Consider the following 22,477-nt stretch of genomic DNA (forward strand, 5'->3'; position numbering starts at 1 on the left):
CTAGCCAACCCCTTCCTTGCTGCAGGTATAAGTAAGCTGTGCCTGAGCAAGGAAGACGTCAGTGCTTTGGTTGTCAAACCTAGTTCCTGTTTGTCTCTCTTCTACGATTGTCTTCCAGGTTCCAGCTCCTGTCTCAAGACTTCCACCATAGAGACCCGCACCAGCATTCCACCTGCGGTGTAGCCTGACTCTCCAATCCATTGTGGATTCATCTGTTTCCAGCTACAACACTACCTGCTTCCAGCCTCAGCTTCCAGCAGAATACAGCTTCCCTTAAAGGGCCGGTGTCCTTTCTACACTTTACCACTCTCCACCGGAATTATTATTTCTCCGCTCTCAAGTTCTACATTTCAGTTCACATTTCATCGCTCCCAAAGTTCATTTATTATTTAACTGGTTCCAGCCAGTATCCACTCCGTGCTAACAACAGTCTGGTTCCAGCCAGTATCCACAGCAGCTGTTTTACCTTCAGCAACCCAGCTCTTCCTGGAACACCAGCTGGTACAATCCTGGGTTATCTCCATTGCTACAGCCGGGCCTGGTAAGGACTTTCCATCTAGAAGATCATAAGAACTATCTCACACTACCAGTGCCCTGTGGCTCCTGCCATGCTGTAGTACTCAGGAACTGTATTTATTCTTTGCTGACTTTTACGTTTTCCTTTATTGCTGCTGTGATGCGGAGTTGTCATAATAAACATCATTGACTTTTATCTAAGTTGTCGTGGTCACGCCTTCGGGCAGTTATTATTCATGTTACTTACATGTCCAGGGGTCTGATACAACCTCCCAGGTTCCGGTACATCTCAGCCCCTACAACTGAGGCTGCCTCCCGTCAGCTCAGGCCCTCAGTTGTGACACTCCGGCTCTAACACCCTTGTGGATGATTTTAGAGTAAAAAGGGGAAAACAGTACAGATTATACACTACAAGCTAACATCAAAATCTAACACGCTAACGGAGAATAAGATGAACAATGGCATACAATTGCAAACAAGAATGAGAACAAATTAGAACATAAATGGCAAACAGAAAGGATAACAAAATGTCTACAGAGAACAATACATACGTGGGAATGATTCGCAAGCGCGTCCTGGATCCAGCCCTCAGCATTCAATGAGAAAGCCTTTCAGAGAGAGTGAGTGACTGGCCCAGGCAATGGTGGTCCTTATATACACAGCATACAGTCACAATACAATGGTCCCTATAATCTCATTGTTCATTGGACACAGGAATGTGTCTCTGCATTATAACAAAAGGTCAAAAGAACAGGTGGGCTGTGTCTTTCTCCAACTGCTCAGGTGAGAGGTATCCTCAGGATTCCCGCCACATGGATAATGAACAGCAAATACAGTAAATGTCTATAAACTACTTTTGTACATAACTATACGCAGGAGCGAGCGATCTTGTCCTAACCAACACCGAAATGTTACCATTAAAATACTCTACAGCTGGATACTAGACACCACCGTTCAACCTTTATCTGACCCTTCCTATCATGCAAAGAGGAATCTCTCTGTCCAAGAACCGTTTACACTAAACATACTTGCTGACATTGACTAGGGGAATATTAACTATAAAACACACTATTTGGGTTAAATATGTTGTGATCGAGTCGCTCGCTAGACGCTTACAAACTTCGCCGTAAATACACATCTCCATGCGCACGAGGGGATGCGTACGCACGGGGGAGTGGGTGCACGAGCAGCGGGCATGTGCATTGGGGTTAGTACAAGATATGTGGATCATGATATTTTTCGACTTTGACAGTTGTATCTCTCTTTCTGGCAGACACAAGTCTGCAGAGGTTCAAAGACCGGCTGGCGAGAAAATTGTCAACTCAAGCGGAACGTGACCCATCAACAGCGCCTCCTTCAATTTCTCCCACCACTGGGGCTGCCAGGAAAAGGATCAGATTTCCTAGCCCACCCGCTAGCGGTGATGCAGGGAATATAGAAGAAAGGGGCGACTGGGCACTGGTATGCGCTAGAATGTTGCTGATATTTAAAGAACCAAAGGCGGACAATTAAACTATAGGAAAGGGAGATACAATCTTTCGATAATAGTCCTTATTGGTGGTGCGCCCAGAGCTAGAGAGTACAAGTACTGGCAATGGGAGAAAGAGAAAGCTCTTGTGTGGGCGCACTCTTGGAAAAAAAGAAAAAAAAAATTATTAGAAAAAGATAATGTTAAGACATAATTTTATTAGTTTTTTATAAATTAAAACAAAATACCCTTCTACGATCCAAAAAATACGAAAGAATTTTTAAGTATGCAAAAAAATATGTATTGAAAAATGTTAAAAAATGTTCTGGTCATTAAATCGTGAGAGAAAGATTAGAAAGGTTGCAGACACTGGATAGTCTGACAGCCGTTTCTCCTGACCAGTACAGATATTCTGTATTAATGGGACCCAGAGAGGAGGTCAGTGTACATATTTTGACATAGAAAGACCACTAAATTAGGTCAATTGCTATGCACTTTACTGATTACCACTAGTGCCGCCAGGCATACATACGGAATGTATGTCAAAAAGTCCTAATGAAGAAAAGGGTATAAAAGAAGGAGCAGAAATAGATACAATCAGTGGTGATACTGTGGTTGGTGTCCACCCTTCAGAGGAAGGGGAATAGTTCCTACCCTACAACACCGGGTATTCCCAGGGAGTCTCCCCTCCCGGTACTGACCCAGCCCAACGCTGTTTAGCTTCCAAGATCGGACGAGATCGGGCATGGGCAGCGTGGTATGATAGTAGGGAGGATATCTACCAATGAGAGTGCACCTATATATGAAAACGAAGAATAACAGAAAAGATAGAATAAATCGTACGAACTTTCCCCGTTAGGCAGGGTAAAACAGTTGTCACTCAATGGCGCTGTATACCCTGGATCGGGGATGAGAGTCCACTGAATAATAGTCAGATAGGAAAGAAAGGTAGAGTTACCGATTGAAAATTGTAAGATAAATTGACCGTTTTGATATTTAGGGAACAAATGTCCAATAACGGGGTAAATGGGTCAAACAGAGTTCATAAACAGGATACAAAATGACTATACATTCTTAGCATATATATAACATGAGTATATGGCGGAAACAACCTAAAATAATTATAGGTGAAAATAAATACTTCTGATGAAAAAATGCTATGTACAATAGGTATGAATCGAATTGAGAGGATAGGTAATGACAGCTAGCCCAGCATACACATTTAATAGGGCATACTGCCTAAGTCAGGTATAGCCATGTAATATACCAATGGTGAAATCACCCTCTGGTTGCTCAGGTAAATGAACTAGGTTTAAGCACACAAAGAACTTTTTTTTTTTTTTTTGTGTGTATGTGACTGTCTCCTCTGACCTATATTTTGCATGCAGTGAGGAAATTATCTAAGTGCCTATAACACAAATACAACACAGTAATAGCTTATATTGGAAGTAGAAACCCATATACACATAGGGTCAACCATGCAATGATTAATATATTTAGGATAGGAGCCAAATATACTCAGAGAGACAAATGTAGTGGGTGGATGGTAACCAGTGAAGCCTCCATGGGAAGGTCCAGCTGTAGAGTCCTTAGGAAAACGCATTTCGCCCGTGGGCTTGTTCATTTCTGGGATCTCACAGCATATTGTGCATCAATGGTTTAAAAACCCTGTAGGTACGTATAGCAGCCTATCGGCTTAGACATTTGATTGGACATGTAAAAGGAAGTAAGGTGACTGACAGCGCCAGTAACCAATAGAGGGGTTTGTATGGCGCGTCAGAGTAGCGGGGATGTGCCTATCGGGTGGGCGGATTACAGAGCGTGATGATGCTACGAGGGTGTGTACGCTATTGACGGAAAGGGGACGGCGCGTAAGCTAGGAAGATCAGGTGGCACCATTTTGGAAAAGGGAAACTGCCCGGTTTGATTGTGCTGTGCGGTATGCAGATAGAAATGAGCAGAGATTGGGTGGTGACCAATCGGGACGCATAAACAGCGCGTCTGAACTAATAGGGGATTGAGGGCGCCTGATTGGAATATATATTGCAAGTAGGGATGTGCACTTGAAATTTTTCGGGTTTTGTGTTTTGGTTTTGGGTTCGGTTCCGCGGGCGTGTTTTGGGTTCGAACGCGTTTTGGCAAAACCTCACCAAATTTTTTTTGTCGGATTCGGGTGTGTTTTGGATTCGGGTGTTTTTTTCAAAAAACCCTAAAAAACAGCTTAAATCATAGAATTTGGGGGTCATTTTGATCCCAAAGTATTATTAACCTCAAAAACCATAATTTCCACTCATTTTCAGTCTATTCTGAGCACCTATTTTATTATTATTTATATTATTTTTAGTCCTAAAATTTGCACCGAGGTCGCTGGATGACTAAGCTAAGCGACCCAAGTGGCCGACACAAACACCTGGCCCATCTAGGAGTGTCACTGCAGTGTCACGCAGGATGGCCCTTCCAAAACACACTCCCCAAACAGCACATGACGCAAAGAAAAAAAGAGGCGCAATGAGGTAGCTGTGTGACTAAGCTCAACGACCCAAGTGGCCGACACAAACACCTGGCCCATCTAGGAGTGGCACTGCAGTGTCACGCAGGATGGCCCTTCCAAAAAACACCCCCCAAACAGCACATGACGCAAAGAAAATAAGAGGCGCAATGAGGTAGCTGTGTGTGTAAGCTAAGCGACCCAAGTGGCCGACACAAACACCTGGCCCATCTAGGAGTGGCACTGCAGTGTCACGCAGGCTGGCCCTTCAAAAAACTACTCCCCAAACAGCACATGACGCAAAGAAAAAAAGAGGCGCAATGAGGTAGCTGTGTGAGTAAGCTAAGCGACCCTAGTGGCCGACACAAACACCTGGCCCATCTAGGAGTGGCACTGCAGTGTCACGCAGGATGGCCCTTCAAAAAACACTCCCCAAACAGCACATGACGCAAAGAAGAAAAAAAAGAGGCGCAATGAGGTAGCTGTGTGAGTAAGCTAAGCGACCCTAGTGGCCGACACAAACACCTGGCCCATCTAGGAGTGGCACTGCAGTGTCACGCAGGATGGCCCTTCAAAAAAATACTCCCCAAACAGCACATGACGCAAAGAAAAATTAAAGAAAAAAGAGGTGCAAGATGGAATTGTCCTTGGGCCCTCCCACCCACCCTTATGTTGTATAAACAGGACATGCACACTTTAACCAACCCATCATTTCAGTGACAGGGTCTGCCACACGACTGTGACTGAAATGACGGGTTGGTTTGGACCCCCACCAAAAAAGAAGCAATTAATCTCTCCTTGCACAAACTGGCTCTACAGAGGCAAGATGTCCACCTCATCATCATCCTCCGATATATCACCGTGTACATCCCCCTCCTCACAGATTATCAATTCGTCCCCACTGGAATCCACCATCTCAGCTCCCTGTGTACTTTGTGGAGGCAATTGCTGCTGGTCAATGTCTCCATGGAGGAATTGATTATAATTCATTTTAATGAACATCATCTTCTCCACATTTTCTGGAAGTAACCTCGTACGCCGATTGCTGACAAGGTGAGCGGCGGCACTAAACACTCTTTCGGAGTACACACTTGTGGGAGGGCAACTTAGGTAGAATAAAGCCAGTTTGTGCAAGGGCCTCCAAATTGCCTCTTTTTCCTGCCAGTATAAGTACGGACTGTCTGACGTGCCTACTTGGATGCGGTCACTCATATAATCCTCCACCATTCTTTCAATGGGGAGAGAATCATACTGCGCCTGCACTGCACTGAATTGCGCCAGTAGACGACATGTCCGTAATCATTGGCAGGTCCTTCAGTCCGGACCAGATGTCAGCATCAGCAGTCGCTCCAGACTGCCCTGCATCACCGCCAGCGGGTGGGCTCGGAATTCTGAGCCTTTTCCTCGCACCCCCAGTTGCGGGAGAAGGTGAAGGAGGAGATGTTGACAGGTCGCATTCCTCTTGACTTGACAATTTTCTCACCAGCAGGTCTTTGAACCCCAGCAGACTTGTGTCTGCCGGAAAGAGAGATCCAAGGTAGGTTTTAAATCTAGGATCGAGCACGGTGGCCAAAATGTAGTGCTCTGATTTCAACAGATTGACCACCCGTGAATCCTTGTTAAGCGAATTAAGGGCTCCATCCACAAGTCCCACATGCCTAGCGGAATCGCTCTGTGTTAGCTCTTCCTTCAATGTCTCCAGCTTCTTCTGCAAAAGCCTGATGAGGGGAATGACCTGACTCAGGCTGGCAGTGTCTGAACTGACTTCACGTGTGGCAAGTTCAAAAGGTTGCAGAACCTTGCACAACGTTGAAATCATTCTCCACTGCGCTTGAGACAGGTGCATTCCACCTCCTATATCGTGCTCAGTTGTATAGGCTTGAATGGCCTTTTGCTGCTCCTCCAACCTCTGAAGCATATAGAGGGTTGAATTCCACCTCGTTACCACTTCTTGCTTCAGATGATGGCAGGGCAGGTTCAGGCGTTTTTGGTGTTGCTCCAGTCTTCTGTACGTGGTGCCTGTACGCCGAAAGTGTCCCGCAATTCTTCTGGCCACCGACAGCATCTCTTGCACGCCCCTCTCGTTTTTTAAATAATTCTGCACCTCCAAATTCAAGGTATGTGCAAAACATGGGACGTGCTGGAATTTGCCCAGATTTAATGCACACACAATATTGCTGGCGTTGTCCGATGCCACAAATCCACAGGAGAGTCCAATTGGGGTAAGCCATTCCGCGATGATCTTCCTCAGTTGCCGTAAGAGGTTTTCAGCTGTGTGCGTATTCTGGAAACCGGTGATACAAAGCGTAGCCTGCCTAGGAAAGAGTTGGCGTTTGCGAGATGCTGCTACTGGTGCCGCCGCTGCTGTTCTTGCGGCGGGAGTCCATACATCTACCCAGTGGGCTGTCACAGTCATATAGTCCTGACCCTGCCCTGCTCCACTTGTCCACATGTCCGTGGTTAAGTGGACATTGGGTACAAGAAAAAACAATCTGGAACAGCGCTTAGCATTTAATAAAAACTTTTTTTATTTTATTGTCTATAAAATTAAATAAAAAATAAAAGATAATAAATAAAAAATAATAATATATATATGAAATTGCGGGAATTATGCAATTATACAGTTACCGGCCGGATTTCTTATAATATACATTCAATCCATAAAACAATTAATATGTATATAATACACAACTGTTGCACACAGCAAGAAATTTTAAAATAATTATATATTTAGGCACAACAGAATAAACTCCACTAATAGGAATGACTTTTTATATTGACAGATATAACTTAGCAGGCGTCCCTGCGCTGTATAGTGCCACTTGTATTATCCGTTTAATTTGTTTGGACAAAACTTGTATAATTTATCCTTCCTTTAAGAAGCAAAAATGAAGCAACAGTCTCTGTGTGGAATATACGGCAATTCTGATGTAAAACTGTCCATGTATCAGCACAGCGGCATGATAAGAAAACTGTTATATGAACGTGGTAATTTGAGACTCCCTTTAACACCAGATAACGCACCAACCTCTATATAATGATGTTGTATAGCTCAGATGAAGGAGAGTCCTCCTTATTCCCCCTTAGCACTGGGGTCCGGAAAACCGGGTACTGAGATATGCGGTGTTTAAGAGGCAGTCAGCGTCTCCTGGAGTGAATGAATAAGCCGGCCGGCTGTGCTCACTTGTCATCACATACGCGTTTCTCCGCCTTCATGTAACCTCGGCGGCTTCCTCAGTGTGTATGGAGCCTCTCAGTTGTTACCCGGTTTATAAGCCGGGTCTGTCTCTCCGTCTTCCTGTTTCATTAATACACGTGTGCTGAATTGCGTGTCAGACCTCCTTTTAATTCCACATTATATGTCACAGGTCACAGCACAGGATCTCATCCAGAACCAAAGTTCTAATGCAGGTTAATCAATTACTCTATCATTGTATTACATAATGGTATCGCACAAAAATTATCCTTAATTAGTGGAGTTATCTGCATAATTCTAATCCTCTATATAAATGCGTAGTCACACACATAATTTCAACAAGCAATTTGTCAATTAAAATATACCTTTTACACATATCTCCACATATTCACTATTCCCATTGTGCTTTGTACATCAGCAATACATAATTTTCATTAATTTAAATATCTAGAATATCCTCATAATATTGATCAATAATATATATTGATTAGAATCCTCAATACCTAGTGCATATTAATAGTGCTATTCATTTTATAATAGATTATGCTTATGAATTATAGATTGAGTTTTACACTTATAGAATTCAATATAACAAACACAACTAATTGTTGCCATGTTGAATACCAAAAAAGAGAAGATAAACACACATCCTTTATACCTCACATCCTATATTCCTCTTTTAACTTGGAACTCTAAACAGTATATTTAAACTAGTATGACATAATTAACTGGTATATATTGATTTGCACTAAACCCCATTTAATTCAACAGTGTCATTTAATCCATTAGGCATCATTGTATCTAATTTAAAAATCCAATACGCTTCGCGTCTACATAATAACCCATACCTATTACCCCCCCGTTTAGTCATTGCGATTTGTTCTATGGCTACCATTGTAATACCTTCAAATTTACCTTTACAGCACCGAGTTATATGGTTCGATACTGGGTGTTGTATGTTCTTTCTAATATTACGTCTATGTTCCATGAAACGTATATGCATGGTACGTGTAGTACGACCTACATATTGTCTGCCACACATGCACGTTAATAAATAAATAACGTATGTAGATAGGCAATTAATGAATTCTTTTATTAGAAATTTTTCTTTGGTCATAAATGACTGGAATTCTGTACTTTTACGAGGAAGGTAGTTACACGATAAACATTCCGATTTACCACACCTATGAAATCCACTAGGTTTTTGTGGTAGCCAAGTTGTATCTATATTTTGAGCCTTTTTCCCTTCATAATGGCTAGTCACCAATTTTGATTTTAAATTATCAGCCCGTCTAAAGATGACTGTGCCCCTAGGGTCTACATCTGTTTTTATTAATTCATCGGAAAGTAACATCTGTGTATTCCTTTTGATGATACATCCAATTTGGTGTGCACAACAGTTATATTTTGTAGAGAAGAGGCAACTTTTTTCCTTGTTCTTATTCTCCTCTTGATTTCTTACTTCTATAGTTCTGGGTTCTAGTAATCTATCCCTATCCATTTTGGTAACATCCTTATATGCTTTTTCTAACAATTCACAGGGATAACCCTGTTCCCGGAACGAATCCATCAATTTAGATGCCTGTGCCTGAAAAGTGGACAGTTCTGTGCAGTTTCTTCGCAACCTTACAAGTTGACCCCTTGGGATATTTGATTTCCAAGTGTGTTTGTGTGCACTTTTGTAATTTAGATATCTATTTTGATCTACTGGTTTTATGAAAGTTTTGGTAACCAGTTTATTACCCTCGGTGGACAAGTCTATATCCAAAAAATTTAAAGAAGTATTGCTATACTTATATGTGAATTTTAGTCCAAATTCATTGGTATTGAGTGTGTCTGTGAAATTAACAAGTGATTGTAAATCCCCTGCCCAAATAATAAATAAATCATCTATATAACGACCATAGTAGACCAGATCCGCGCCGAGCCCGCCACCCCACACATGGGCATCCTCAAAGACGCCCATATATAGGTTCGCAAAATTCGGCGCGAATCTGGCCCCCATGGCCGCACCACGTGTCTGTAAATAAAAATGTGAATCAAAAACAAAATAATTGTGTGTCAAAATAAATGTGATCGAATCTAAAAGGAAGGCACGTAGAGAGTCAGAAATATCACTTTGCTTTAAATAATGTTCAATAGCCAACACACCTCTATCATGAGGGATATTGGAATAAAGCGATTCCACATCGCAAGTAAGTAAATAATAATGTTTTTTCCATTCTATTTTATTAATTGCATTCAGAAAGTGTTGAGTATCTTTTATATATGATTTAAGACTCTCCACGTGCCCCTGTAAAAAATGATCCACAAAAAAAGATAAATTATTGGTTAAAGATCCCACCCCCGAAATAATAGGACGACCTGGTGGATTAGAAAGTGACTTATGAATTTTTGGTAAATAATAAAAAGTGGCAGTGATGGGGTGTGCACAACTTAAAAAATTGAATGTTTCCTTGGAGATAGTACCGTCCCCAAGGGCAGACTCAAGTAGACACACATATTGTCTTTATATAGATGATTTATTTATTATTTGGGCAGGGGATTTACAATCACTTGTTAATTTCACAGACACACTCAATACCAATGAATTTGGACTAAAATTCACATATAAGTATAGCAATACTTCTTTAAATTTTTTGGATATAGACTTGTCCACCGAGGGTAATAAACTGGTTACCAAAACTTTCATAAAACCAGTAGATCAAAATAGATATCTAAATTACAAAAGTGCACACAAACACACTTGGAAATCAAATATCCCAAGGGGTCAACTTGTAAGGTTGCGAAGAAACTGCACAGAACTGTCCACTTTTCAGGCACAGGCATCTAAATTGATGGATTCGTTCCGGGAACAGGGTTATCCCTGTGAATTGTTAGAAAAAGCATATAAGGATGTTACCAAAATGGATAGGGATAGATTACTAGAACCCAGAACTATAGAAGTAAGAAATCAAGAGGAGAATAAGAACAAGGAAAAAAGTTGCCTCTTCTCTACAAAATATAACTGTTGTGCACACCAAATTGGATGTATCATCAAAAGGAATACACAGATGTTACTTTCCGATGAATTAATAAAAACAGATGTAGACCCTAGGGGCACAGTCATCTTTAGACGGGCTGATAATTTAAAATCAAAATTGGTGACTAGCCATTATGAAGGGAAAAAGGCTCAAAATATAGATACAACTTGGCTACCACAAAAACCTAGTGGATTTCATAGGTGTGGTAAATCGGAATGTTTATCGTGTAACTACCTTCCTCGTAAAAGTACAGAATTCCAGTCATTTATGACCAAAGAAAAATTTCTAATAAAAGAATTCATTAATTGCCTATCTACATACGTTATTTATTTATTAACGTGCATGTGTGGCAGACAATATGTAGGTCGTACTACACGTACCATGCATATACGTTTCATGGAACATAGACGTAATATTAGAAAGAACATACAACACCCAGTATCGAACCATATAACTCGGTGCTGTAAAGGTAAATTTGAAGGTATTACAATGGTAGCCATAGAACAAATCGCAATGACTAAACGGGGGGGTAATAGGTATGGGTTATTATGTAGACGCGAAGCGTATTGGATTTTTAAATTAGATACAATGATGCCTAATGGATTAAATGACACTGTTGAATTAAATGGGGTTTAGTGCAAATCAATATATACCAGTTAATTATGTCATACTAGTTTAAATATACTGTTTAGAGTTCCAAGTTAAAAGAGGAATATAGGATGTGAGGTATAAAGGATGTGTGTTTATCTTCTCTTTTTTGGTATTCAACATGGCAACAATTAGTTGTGTTTGTTATATTGAATTCTATAAGTGTAAAACTCAATCTATAATTCATAAGCATAATCTATTATAAAATGAATAGCACTATTAATATGCACTAGGTATTGAGGATTCTAATCAATATATATTATTGATCAATATTATGAGGATATTCTAGATATTTAAATTAATGAAAATTATGTATTGCTGATGTACAAAGCACAATGGGAATAGTGAATATGTGGAGATATGTGTAAAAGGTATATTTTAATTGACAAATTGCTTGTTGAAATTATGTGTGTGACTACGCATTTATATAGAGGATTAGAATTATGCAGATAACTCCACTAATTAAGGATAATTTTTGTGCGATACCATTATGTAATACAATGATAGAGTAATTGATTAACCTGCATTAGAACTTTGGTTCTGGATGAGATCCTGTGCTGTGACCTGTGACATATAATGTGGAATTAAAAGGAGGTCTGACACGCAATTCAGCACACGTGTATTAATGAAACAGGAAGACGGAGAGACAGACCCGGCTTATAAACCGGGTAACAACTGAGAGGCTCCATACACACTGAGGAAGCCGCCGAGGTTACATGAAGGCGGAGAAACGCGTATGTGATGACAAGTGAGCACAGCCGGCCGGCTTATTCATTCACTCCAGGAGACGCTGACTGCCTCTTAAACACCGCATATCTCAGTACCCGGTTTTCCGGACCCCAGTGCTAAGGGGGAATAAGGAGGACTCTCCTTCATCTGAGCTATACAACATCATTATATAGAGGTTGGTGCGTTATCTGGTGTTAAAGGGAGTCTCAAATTACCACGTTCATATAACAGTTTTCTTATCATGCCGCTGTGCTGATACATGGACAGTTTTACATCAGAATTGCCGTATATTCCACACAGAGACTGTTGCTTCATTTTTGCTTCTTAAAGGAAGGATAAATTATACAAGTTTTGTCCAAACAAATTAAACGGATAATACAAGTGGCACTATACAGCGCAGGGACGCCTGCTAAGTTATATCTGTCAATATAAAAAGTCATTCCTATTAGTGGAGTTTATTCTGTTGTGCCTAAATATATAATTATTTTAAAATTTCTTGCTGTGTGCAACAGTTGTGTATTATATACATATTAATTGTTTTATGGATTGAATGTATATTATAAGAAATCCGGCCGGTAACTGTATAATTGCATAATTCCCGCAATTTCATATATATATTATTATTTTTTATTTATTATCTTTTATTTTTTATTTAATTTTATAGACAATAAAATAAAAAAAGTTTTTATTAAATGCTAAGCGCTGTTCCAGATTGTTTTTTCTTGTTTTAAATTAATTGGAGGCTTACAAACCAGGCCCCAGGAATGTGCAGCTAGCGTTTAATTCAAATATCAGCGCCCAATTCTGTTTTTGACATTGGGTACAGCTGCATTTTTTAGGACACTGGTGACTCTTTTTCTGAGGTCTGTGTACATTTTCGGTATCGCCTGCCTAGAGAAATGGAACCTAGATGGTATTTGGTACCGGGGACACAGTACCTCCAACAAGTCTCTAGTTGCCTCTGCAGTAATGATGGATACCGGTACGTTTCTCACCACCCAGGATGCCAAGGCCTCAGTTATCCGCTTTGCAGCAGGATGACTGCTGTGATATTTCATCTTCCTCGCAAAGGACTGTTGGACAGTCAATTGCTTGGTGGAAGTAGTAAAAGTGGTCTTACGACTTCCCCTCTGGGATGACCATCGACTCCCAGCAGCAACAACAGCAGCGCCAGCAGCAGTAGGCGTTACACGCAAGGATGCATCGGAGGAATCCCAGGCAGGAGAGGACTCGTCAGAATTGCCAGTGACATGGCCTGCTGGACTATTGGCATTCCTGGGGAAGGAGGAAATTGACACTGAGGGAGTTGGTGGGGTGGTTTGCGTGAGCTTGGTTACAAGAGGAAGGGATTTACTGGTCAGTGGACTGCTTCCGCTGTCGCCCAAAGTTTTTGAACTTGTCACTGACTTATTATGAATGCGCTGCAGGTGACGTATAAGGGAGGATGTTCCGAGGTGGTTAACGTCCTTACCCCTACTTATTACAGCTTGACAAAGGCAACACACGGCTTGACAAATGTTGTCCGCATTTCTGTTGAAATACTTCCACACCGAAGAGCTGATTTTTTTGGTATTTTAACCAGGCATGTCAACGGCCATATTCCTCCCACGGACAACAGGTGTCTCCCCGGGTGCCTGACTTAAACAAACCACCTCACCATCAGAATCCTCCTTGTCAATTTCCTCCCCAGCGCCAGCAACACCCATATCCTCCTCATCCTGGTGTACTTCAACACTGACATCTTCAATCTGACTATCAGGAACTGGACTGCGGGTGCTCCTTCCAGCACTTGCAGGGGGCGTGCAAATGGTGGAAGGCGCATGCTCTTCACGTCCAGTGTTGGGAAGGTCAGGCATCGCAACCGACACAATTGGACTCTCTTTGTGGATTTGGGATTTCGAAGAACGCACAGTTCTTTGCTGTGCTTTTGCCAGCTTGAGTCTTTTCATTTTTCTAGCGAGAGGCTGAGTGCTTCCATCCTCATGTGAAGCTGAACCACTAGCCATGAACATAGGCCAGGGCCTCAGCCGTTCCTTGCCACTCCGTGTGGTAAATGGCATATTGGCAAGTTTACGCTTCTCCTCCGACAATTTTATTTTAGATTTTTGAGTCCTTTTTTTACTGATATTTGGTGTTTTGGATTTTACATGCTCTGTACTATGACATTGGGCATCGGCCTTGGCAGACGACGTTGATGGAATTTCATCGTCTCGGCCATGACTAGTGGCAGCAGCTTCAGCACGAGGTGGAAGTGGATCTTGATCTTTCCCTATTTTTGGAACCTCAACATTTTTGTTCTCCATATTTTAATAGGCACAACTAAAAGGCACCTCAGGTAAACAATGGAGATGGATGGATACTAGTATACTTATGGATGACGAGCGACTGCCGACACAGAGGTAGCTACAGCCGTGGACTACCGTACTGTGTCTGCTGCTAATATAGACTGGATGATAATGAGATAAAATTAAAATATATATATATCACACTAGTACTGCAGCCGGACAGGTATATATTATGTAATGACTGACCTGCTGGACACTGTCTGTCAGCACTGCAGACTCCTAAAGTAAGCTACTAGTATCAAGAAGATAGAAAAAAAAAAAACCACGGGTAGGTGGTATACAATTATGGATGGACGAGCGACTGCCGACACAGAGGTAGCTACAGCCGTGGACTACCGTACTGTGTCTGCTGCTAATATAGACTGGATGATAATGAGATAAAATAAAAATATATATATATATATCACACTAGTACTGCAGCCGGACAGGTATATATTATGTAATGACGGACCTGCTGGACACTGTCTGTCAGCACTGCAGACTCCTAAAGTAAGCTACTAGTATCAAGAAGATAGAAGAGAAAAAAAACCACGGGTAGGTGGTATACAATTATGGATGGACGAGCGACTGCCGACACAGAGGTAGCTACAGCCGTGGACTACCGTACTGTGTCTGCTGCTAATATAGACTGGATGATAATGAGATAAAATTAAAATATATATATATCACACTAGTACTGCAGCCGGACAGGTATATATTATGTAATGACGGACCTGCTGGACACTGTCTGTCAGCACTGCAGACTCCTAAAGTAAGCTACTAGTATCAAGAAGATAGAAAAAAAAAAAAAACACGGGTAGGTGGTATACAATTATGGATGGACGAGCGACTGCCGACACAGAGGTAGCTACAGCCGTGGACTACCGTACTGTGTCTGCTGCTAATATAGACTGGATGATAATGAGATAAAATTAAAATATATATATATCACACTAGTACTGCAGCCGGACAGGTATATATTATGTAATGACGGACCTGCTGGACACTGTCTGTCAGCACTGCAGACTCCTAAAGTAAGCTACTAGTATCAAGAAGATAAAAAAAAAAAAAAAACACGGGTAGGTGGTATACAATTATGGATGGACGAGCGACTGCCGACACAGAGGTAGCTACAGCCGTGGACTACCGTACTGTGTCTGCTGCTAATATAGACTGGATGATAATGAGATAAAATTAAAATATATATATATCACACTAGTACTGCAGCCGGACAGGTATATATTATGTAATGAATGACGGACCTGCTGGACACTGTCTGCAGAATGCGTTTATAAAAACACCACACGACGAGTGTTTAACTTTTTCAGGCAGACAATCACAATATACTGGTGGTCAGCAGACAATCACAATATACTGGTGGTCAGTGGTCACTGGTCAGTCACACTGGCAGTGGCACTCTGGCAGCAAAAGTGTGCACTGTACTTAAAATATGTACTCCTGCTATAACTGCTCCCCAGTCTCCCCCACAATTAAGCTGTGTGAGCAGTGAGCACTCAGCACAGTCAGATAATGATATACAGTATTACATATGATGCAGCACACTGGGCTGAGCACAGATATGGTATGTGACTGTGTCACACTGTGTATCGTTTTTTTTCAGGCAGAGAACGGATTAATTAAACTGGTGGTGGTCACTGGTCACTGGTCACACTATCAGCAAGTAGTACTCCGTCCTAAGCAGACAATCACAATATACTGGTGGTCAGTGTAGTCACTGGTCAGTCACACTGGCAGTGTGGCACTCTGGCAGCAAAAGTGTGCACTGTACTTAAAATATATTATTTATGTACTCCTGCTCTAACTGCTCCCCAGTTTCCCCCACAATTAAGCTGTGTGAGCAGTGAGCACTCAGCACAGTCAGATATACAGTATTACATATGATGATGCAGCACACTGAGGCTGAGCACAGATATGGTATGTGACTGTGTCACACTGTGTATCGTTTTTTTTCAGGCAGAGAACGGATTAATTAAACTGGTGGTCAATGGTCACTGGTCACACTATCAGCAAGTAGTAGTACTCCAGTCCTAATATGCTCCCCAAAATTAGTAAATAGTGTCTCTAACTCTCTACTCTCTTCTCTATAAACGGAGAGGACGCCAGCCACGTCCTCTCCCTATCAATCTCAATGCACGTGTGAAAATGGCGGCGACGCGCGGCTCCTTATATAGAATCCGAGTCTCGCGATAGAATCCGAGCCTCGCGAGAATCCGACAGCGGGATGATGACGTTCGGGCGCGCTCGGGTTAACCGAGCAAGGCGGGAAGATCCGAGTCTGCCTCGGACCCGTGTAAAAAGGCTGAAGTTCGGGGGGGTTCGGATTCCGAGAAACCGAACCCGCTCATCACTAATTGCAAGGCGTGTTAAAAATAATGTGTGTGTGTGATGTAATGACCACATAGGGGCGGGGAAATGGCACAGACCTGGAGAAATATATGGGTGCCACTTTGTAAAGAAGGGGGGGAGAAGAGGAATTAGGTATTTAGTGGAAGGAAGTTAACATTACTTATTAAGTGGGCTGGGTGTACTGGGGCTGAAAAGGGTATAGGGGTAAAAGAATATGGGGTAAAAAGGTAGAAAATTGTTAAGGTTATTGATGGGAAGTGAACAAAGTAGGAAGCGCTAGGAATAGCAGGTGCATGAGGAAATAAAAAAAAAATTTGGTGTGAAAAGGTGTGTGATAATTATAAGCGATATATATAAAAGTGAAACAAAGTGTGTAAGAATCATAGGGAAAATATGCATAATGTTTAATTTATAATTTATCATGTGTTGATACTGTATAACCCAGACTGGAGAAAAGGAAGGGGGTTATATAGGGATTGTTTGGGGGGACAGAGATAGGATAGTTTATATTATTAGTGCCTCTACTGGTGTGAATATAGTCACAGTGATGAGTAGTGCTATGCTAAGTGACCATGAATAGCAGGGAAGTAGTGCAATTGGAAGTGCAGGTGGGAGAAGGAGAAAGAGATGTGGCTAATGCGGAGTGAAAGGCGGAATTGGAAAGGGGCATGGAAACTTGTTGATATACAGCATGGGTGACGTATACCCAAGGAAGTGCTGGATGAGGGTTGGGACAGTGAAGGAAAACCACCCCTCCTGGGGGTGTAGTGATGGAAATGATGGGTTTATGAGTTGCTGGTAAGGGGTGGGTGGGAGTGGCGGGGGGGGGGGGGGGAATTAGTATTTAGATGGGTGAGAGGGGAATAGGTGATTGATAAGGAAAAGGGAGGAGGAGGGGGAGGGGGGGGGTTGAAAGGTTGTGGGACTGCTAATACAGTGAGAAGTGGATAAACAGGATTAGAGGAGGGCTCTTACCATGGTCGAGGGAAAAGGGGCTGGTATGAATGACAATGAAGAAAAAAAAAGGAAGAGAGGAAAATCTTGCGAATTATAAAAAGGCACCATAGTTGATGTTTTCGTTTAGTCCATGGGGTCGAAGACTCCCAAGCCGAAAAATCCATTCGCTCTCCTTCTTGTATAGTTCTTTCGTTAGGTCCCCTCCCCGTATACCTAAATGGATGCGGTCTAAACCGAAGACTTTAAATTCTTTTATGGAGCCTTTGTGCTGAAGATGAAAATGTTTGGCCACCGTGGTGAGTTGTTTCATACGTGTTAGATCTTTAGGCGCGTTCCGGATGTTCCCCAAGTGTTCCAGGGTCCTTTCTTTTAATTTTCGAGAGGTCATACCCACATATTTGATGTTGCAACTGCAAGTAATGCAGTAAATTATTGCTTGGGTATTGCAGTTGAAGAAGTGCCGTATCTTAGTTGTTTGTCCATACTTATCCGTGACCATGTTGGTTTGTAGTATGTGTGTACACGCCTTGCATTGGCCACAGGGGAAGGAGCCCGATATGGCTGGTTTCTTGCGTATTGATGTCACTAAATGGCTCTGAACTAATTGATCCTTGATATTTCTGGATCTTCGCCAGCTCATCTGTACCGTGGAGCCAACAATGGGAGACAGAACGGGGTCCATCTGAAGTATAGGCAGATGTTTCGTAATGGCCTCTTTCAGCATTTTCCATTCGGGACAAAAGGTTCCTATAAATCTGATAGTGTCATCTTTTTCTGGGATTTTTTTGTTGTTGTTGGTCCCAAAGATTAGGCGTTCCCTCTTTACCAATGTGGTAGCTTGGTAAGCTCTTTTAAGTGACCGTTTGCTGTACCCCCTGGCCAAAAGGCGATTGGTGAGTTTCCAGCTCTTGCTTTTGAAAATGTGATCTTCCGAGCAATTGCGTCTGAGTCTGAGGTATTCCCCTTTGGGTATATTTTCAATAGTAGGTGGAAAATGCGAACTGGTTTGAAAAAGGAGACAATTGGTAGCAGTCTCCTTCCGATACAGCTCTGTTTCTAAATAGCCAGTGTGTGATCTATAAATGTTAAGGTCCAGAAAGGGAACCCTCTCTGTGCTGACTGTATGAGTCAGCTTGATGTTCAAATGGTTGTTGTTAAGTACTCCAATAAATTCCATTAGGAGGTCCCTTCCTCCGTTCCAGATAATGAAAACATCATCGATGTAGCGTAACCATAATTCCACATGGATAGTATACCGCTCGTTGGTCGGTCTGAAAACCTGCAAGTGTTCCCACCACCCCAAAAACAAATTGGCGTAGGTGGGGGCGCAGGCAGCGCCCATTGCTGTTCCCCTTATTTGTAAAAAGAAATTATCCTGAAACACAAAGTAATTTTTGGACAGAACAAAGTCCAGTAAGGTCAAAAGAAACTCAGAGAAGGCGCTCATCCCTCCTTGATCCAGGAAATATTTGACCGCTTGAATTCCGTGGTGGTGGTTAATACTCGTGTAGAGTGATTCTACGTCAAGGGTTACCAGGGCAGTCAGGAGCGAAAGCTGACATCTGGTCCGGACTGAAGGACCTGCCAACGATTACTGACATGTCTACTGTCACTGCATATGATTCTGTCACCATTGAAAGAATGGTGGAGGATTATATGAGTGACAGCATCCAAGTAGGCATGTCAGACAGTCCATATGCATACTGGGAGGAAAAAGAGGCAATTTGGATGCCCTTGCACAAACTGGCTTTATTTTACCTAAGTTGCCACCAACCCCCCCCCCCCCCCCCCCCTCCAGTGTGTACTCCGAAAGAGTATTTAGTGCAGCCGGTAACCTTGTCAGCGATCAGCATAGGCGGTTACTTCCACAAAATGTGGAGAAGATGATGTTCATCAATGTGAATTATACATTCCTCCGGGAAAACCTTGACCAGCAATTGCCTCTAGAAAGTACACAGGGACCTGTGATGGCGAATTCCAGTGGGGACAAATTAATACTCTTTGAGGAGGAAGATGTACACAGTGAAAGGGGTGAGGAATTGGAGGATGAGGATGAGGTCGACATCTTGCCTCTGTAGAGCCAATTTGTGCAAGGAGAGATTGATTGCTTCTTTTTTGGTGGGGACCAAAACAAACCAGTAATTTCAGCCACAGTCGTGTGGCAGACCCTGAAATGATTGGTTTGTTATGGTTTGTTAAAGTGTGCATGTCCTGTTAATACAACATAAGGGTAGGTGGGAGGGTCCAAGGACAATTCCATCTTGCACCTCTTTTTCTTCTTTGCATCATGTGCTGTTTGGGGCCTAGTTTTTTAAGTGCCATCCTGTCTTCCACTGCAGTGCCACTCCTAGATGGGCCAGGTGTTTGTGCCGCGCACTTGTGTCGCTTAGCATAGTCATACAGCCACCTCGGTGCAACCTTTTGGCCTGAAAACTATATTGTGAGGTGTTCAGAATAGACTGGAAACGAGTGGAAATGAATGTTATTGAGGTTAATAATACAGTAGGAGCAAAATTATCCCCAAATTCTGTGATTTTAGCTGTTTTTATCAAAAATCATCCAGATCCAAAACCAAAACACGAAAGCGTGGTTTTGGCAAAACCAATCCAAAACCAAAACACGAGAGGGGAATTAGAACCAAAACACAAAACACAAAAAGTGCCCGCCGCACATCTCTATTACAAAGTTTGTTTAATGCACAAAGTTATTACAAATATTGGCTAAACTGACCTTCAGGCTGTGTGTATAAGGTGTATATGAAACATAAATGTATTCTGTGCTTAGACTTGGGTCCGATCGCCATGATATAGCATTATGGTATGCAATTATTCCAAAATATGGAAAAATCCGATATCCAAAATACTTCTGGTCCCAAGCATTTTGGATATGGGAAACTCAACCTGTAACACCTGGTTGCAGTGTGAGTTTTGGTATGCAGTACCTGTTTTTTTTTGGGTTCACCAGAAACGTTATTTAGCCGCACTGTTGAGGAGTGTGTGAACATACTACACTATATTTTCTATTTTATTTATTTGTTTCTGAGGAACTCCACATTGACAGATGTTGGATATGTGAACAAAGAATTGTCTATGAAAAATTAAGCAATCTTCCTCTGAGGGATTGAGGACTGGGTATTCTCATGCACTTATTGGAATAGGATTGTGCGCTATTTCCTGTTATTTGTACTTGTATCTTCACAGTAGCGGATCTTGCCACGGGCAAGCAGGACTTTTGCCCGGGGCGCCGCCTTCCGCACCATGGCAGGATCCGCTACTGCTGTGCCCCCGCTTCCCGCTGTGTACCCTGGCTGTGTCCCCCTGTGAAGGGAACTAGACGCTACGCATCTAGTTTCCCTTCGTGGAGAGGACCTTTGCTGTGCGGTGCGCAATGACATCATCGCGCACCGCTCAGCATTTCAAAGGTGCTACTCTACTGTACAGGGGGCGTATCTGACCACGCCCCCTGTAGGAAGCCACGCCCCTATTTCCCACCCGGGGCGCAAGAAGGGCTAGAACCGGCCCTGTATCTTCACTATATAAGGGTTGGGTAGTCCTTTTTTACACAGGTAGCTGCATATCTGATATACTGTATTTTTGCGCCTTGGGACTGCTCACATCATTTTGTTACTAGGGGAGAAGGTTGTTCATTATAAAAAATGACTTCTTTAATGATCACATTACACTTCACTAGAAGGAGACTTCTATATTACTGTGTGACTTAATTACCTTATTATTATTATTATTATTATTATTAATAATAATATCGAAAGAAGGGCATCCTAATGAACTAAAATGAAATGGAGATAGAAGGACACATTATAGTTAGGTGATATTTCCAGAATGCGTATTTGTGCATTTGCTAAATCAAACTGTGAAGCAGATTTATGTGTCCATCATTGCAAAAGCTGTATCACACCTGGAGGCATTAGTTACCCTTATTTCTGTTGAAGAGCAGGTCAGTCGCGCGCCTCCTCTGTGGCCTTGTAATGGTGTTAGGTATCTGACGATGCTGCTATATGTTGTTGTAAGCACAGAGCAGTCTAGACAAGGGGGCTGATTCTCATTCACGCAATTCTTAATGCAGTTTCAGTATTTAGCAAACTGTGCATGCGTCGTGGGCGGTATAAGAATTTTAAAGTACTTACGGATACGAGCCATCTTGAGTCAAGCGCAGAGTGGTGATTTGTCCCTTTTGGATGTATGGGCATTAGTGTGTGGCCAAAAAGAACACAGATTTGGGTCCTCAGGGCTGCCATCAGGAATTGTGTGACAAAATAGACAGGGCCCCACCCCCAGAGGCAAAATAGACTGATGCCCCCTCCCCGACAGTGCATGCGCACTAGCACAGCTGGGGGGACAAAGTTGTTAGTAATGTACCAGTAATCCTGCTAATTAAGAAAAATCTCCAGCCACTGCCCCCCAGTTCTCTTCAGGCTCTGTCCCTGTGTTTCTGCCGCTCAAGCCCCACAGATTCTCTCCAGTTAACCCCCTTTTGTCTTACCTCCTAACAGCTAACCCCCATCCAGCCTCCTTCTGTCTCTCCAACTCCAGCCTGCAACCCTAATGGCTCTCCAGCCAGTTCCCCTTCTGTCTTTTCAGCAGCCACCATTCTGTCTCTCCAGCCAGCAGGGCCGTCTTTTCATATGGGCTTGATGGACGGTTTACCATGGGCCCCAGGAGATATGGGTCCTAGGCTGATAGCTAAGGGGCCACTTTTTCCAGAGGTACCAGTGTTTTGAAAATCGTCCCTGGGTAACCAGAA

General features: G+C 42.5%; 1 pseudogene; it reads right to left on the minus strand.

The window, feature by feature from the left end:
• Positions 1-2,636: 2,636 nt before the first annotated feature.
• On the minus strand, positions 2,637-2,755 carry LOC134930901 (5S ribosomal RNA; annotated as a pseudogene).
• Positions 2,756-22,477: the final 19,722 nt, after the last annotated feature.

The sequence above is a fragment of the Pseudophryne corroboree genome, chromosome 5 (genome assembly GCF_028390025.1).
Source record: "Pseudophryne corroboree isolate aPseCor3 chromosome 5, aPseCor3.hap2, whole genome shotgun sequence".
In the NCBI taxonomy this organism is placed as follows: Eukaryota; Metazoa; Chordata; class Amphibia; order Anura; family Myobatrachidae; genus Pseudophryne; species Pseudophryne corroboree.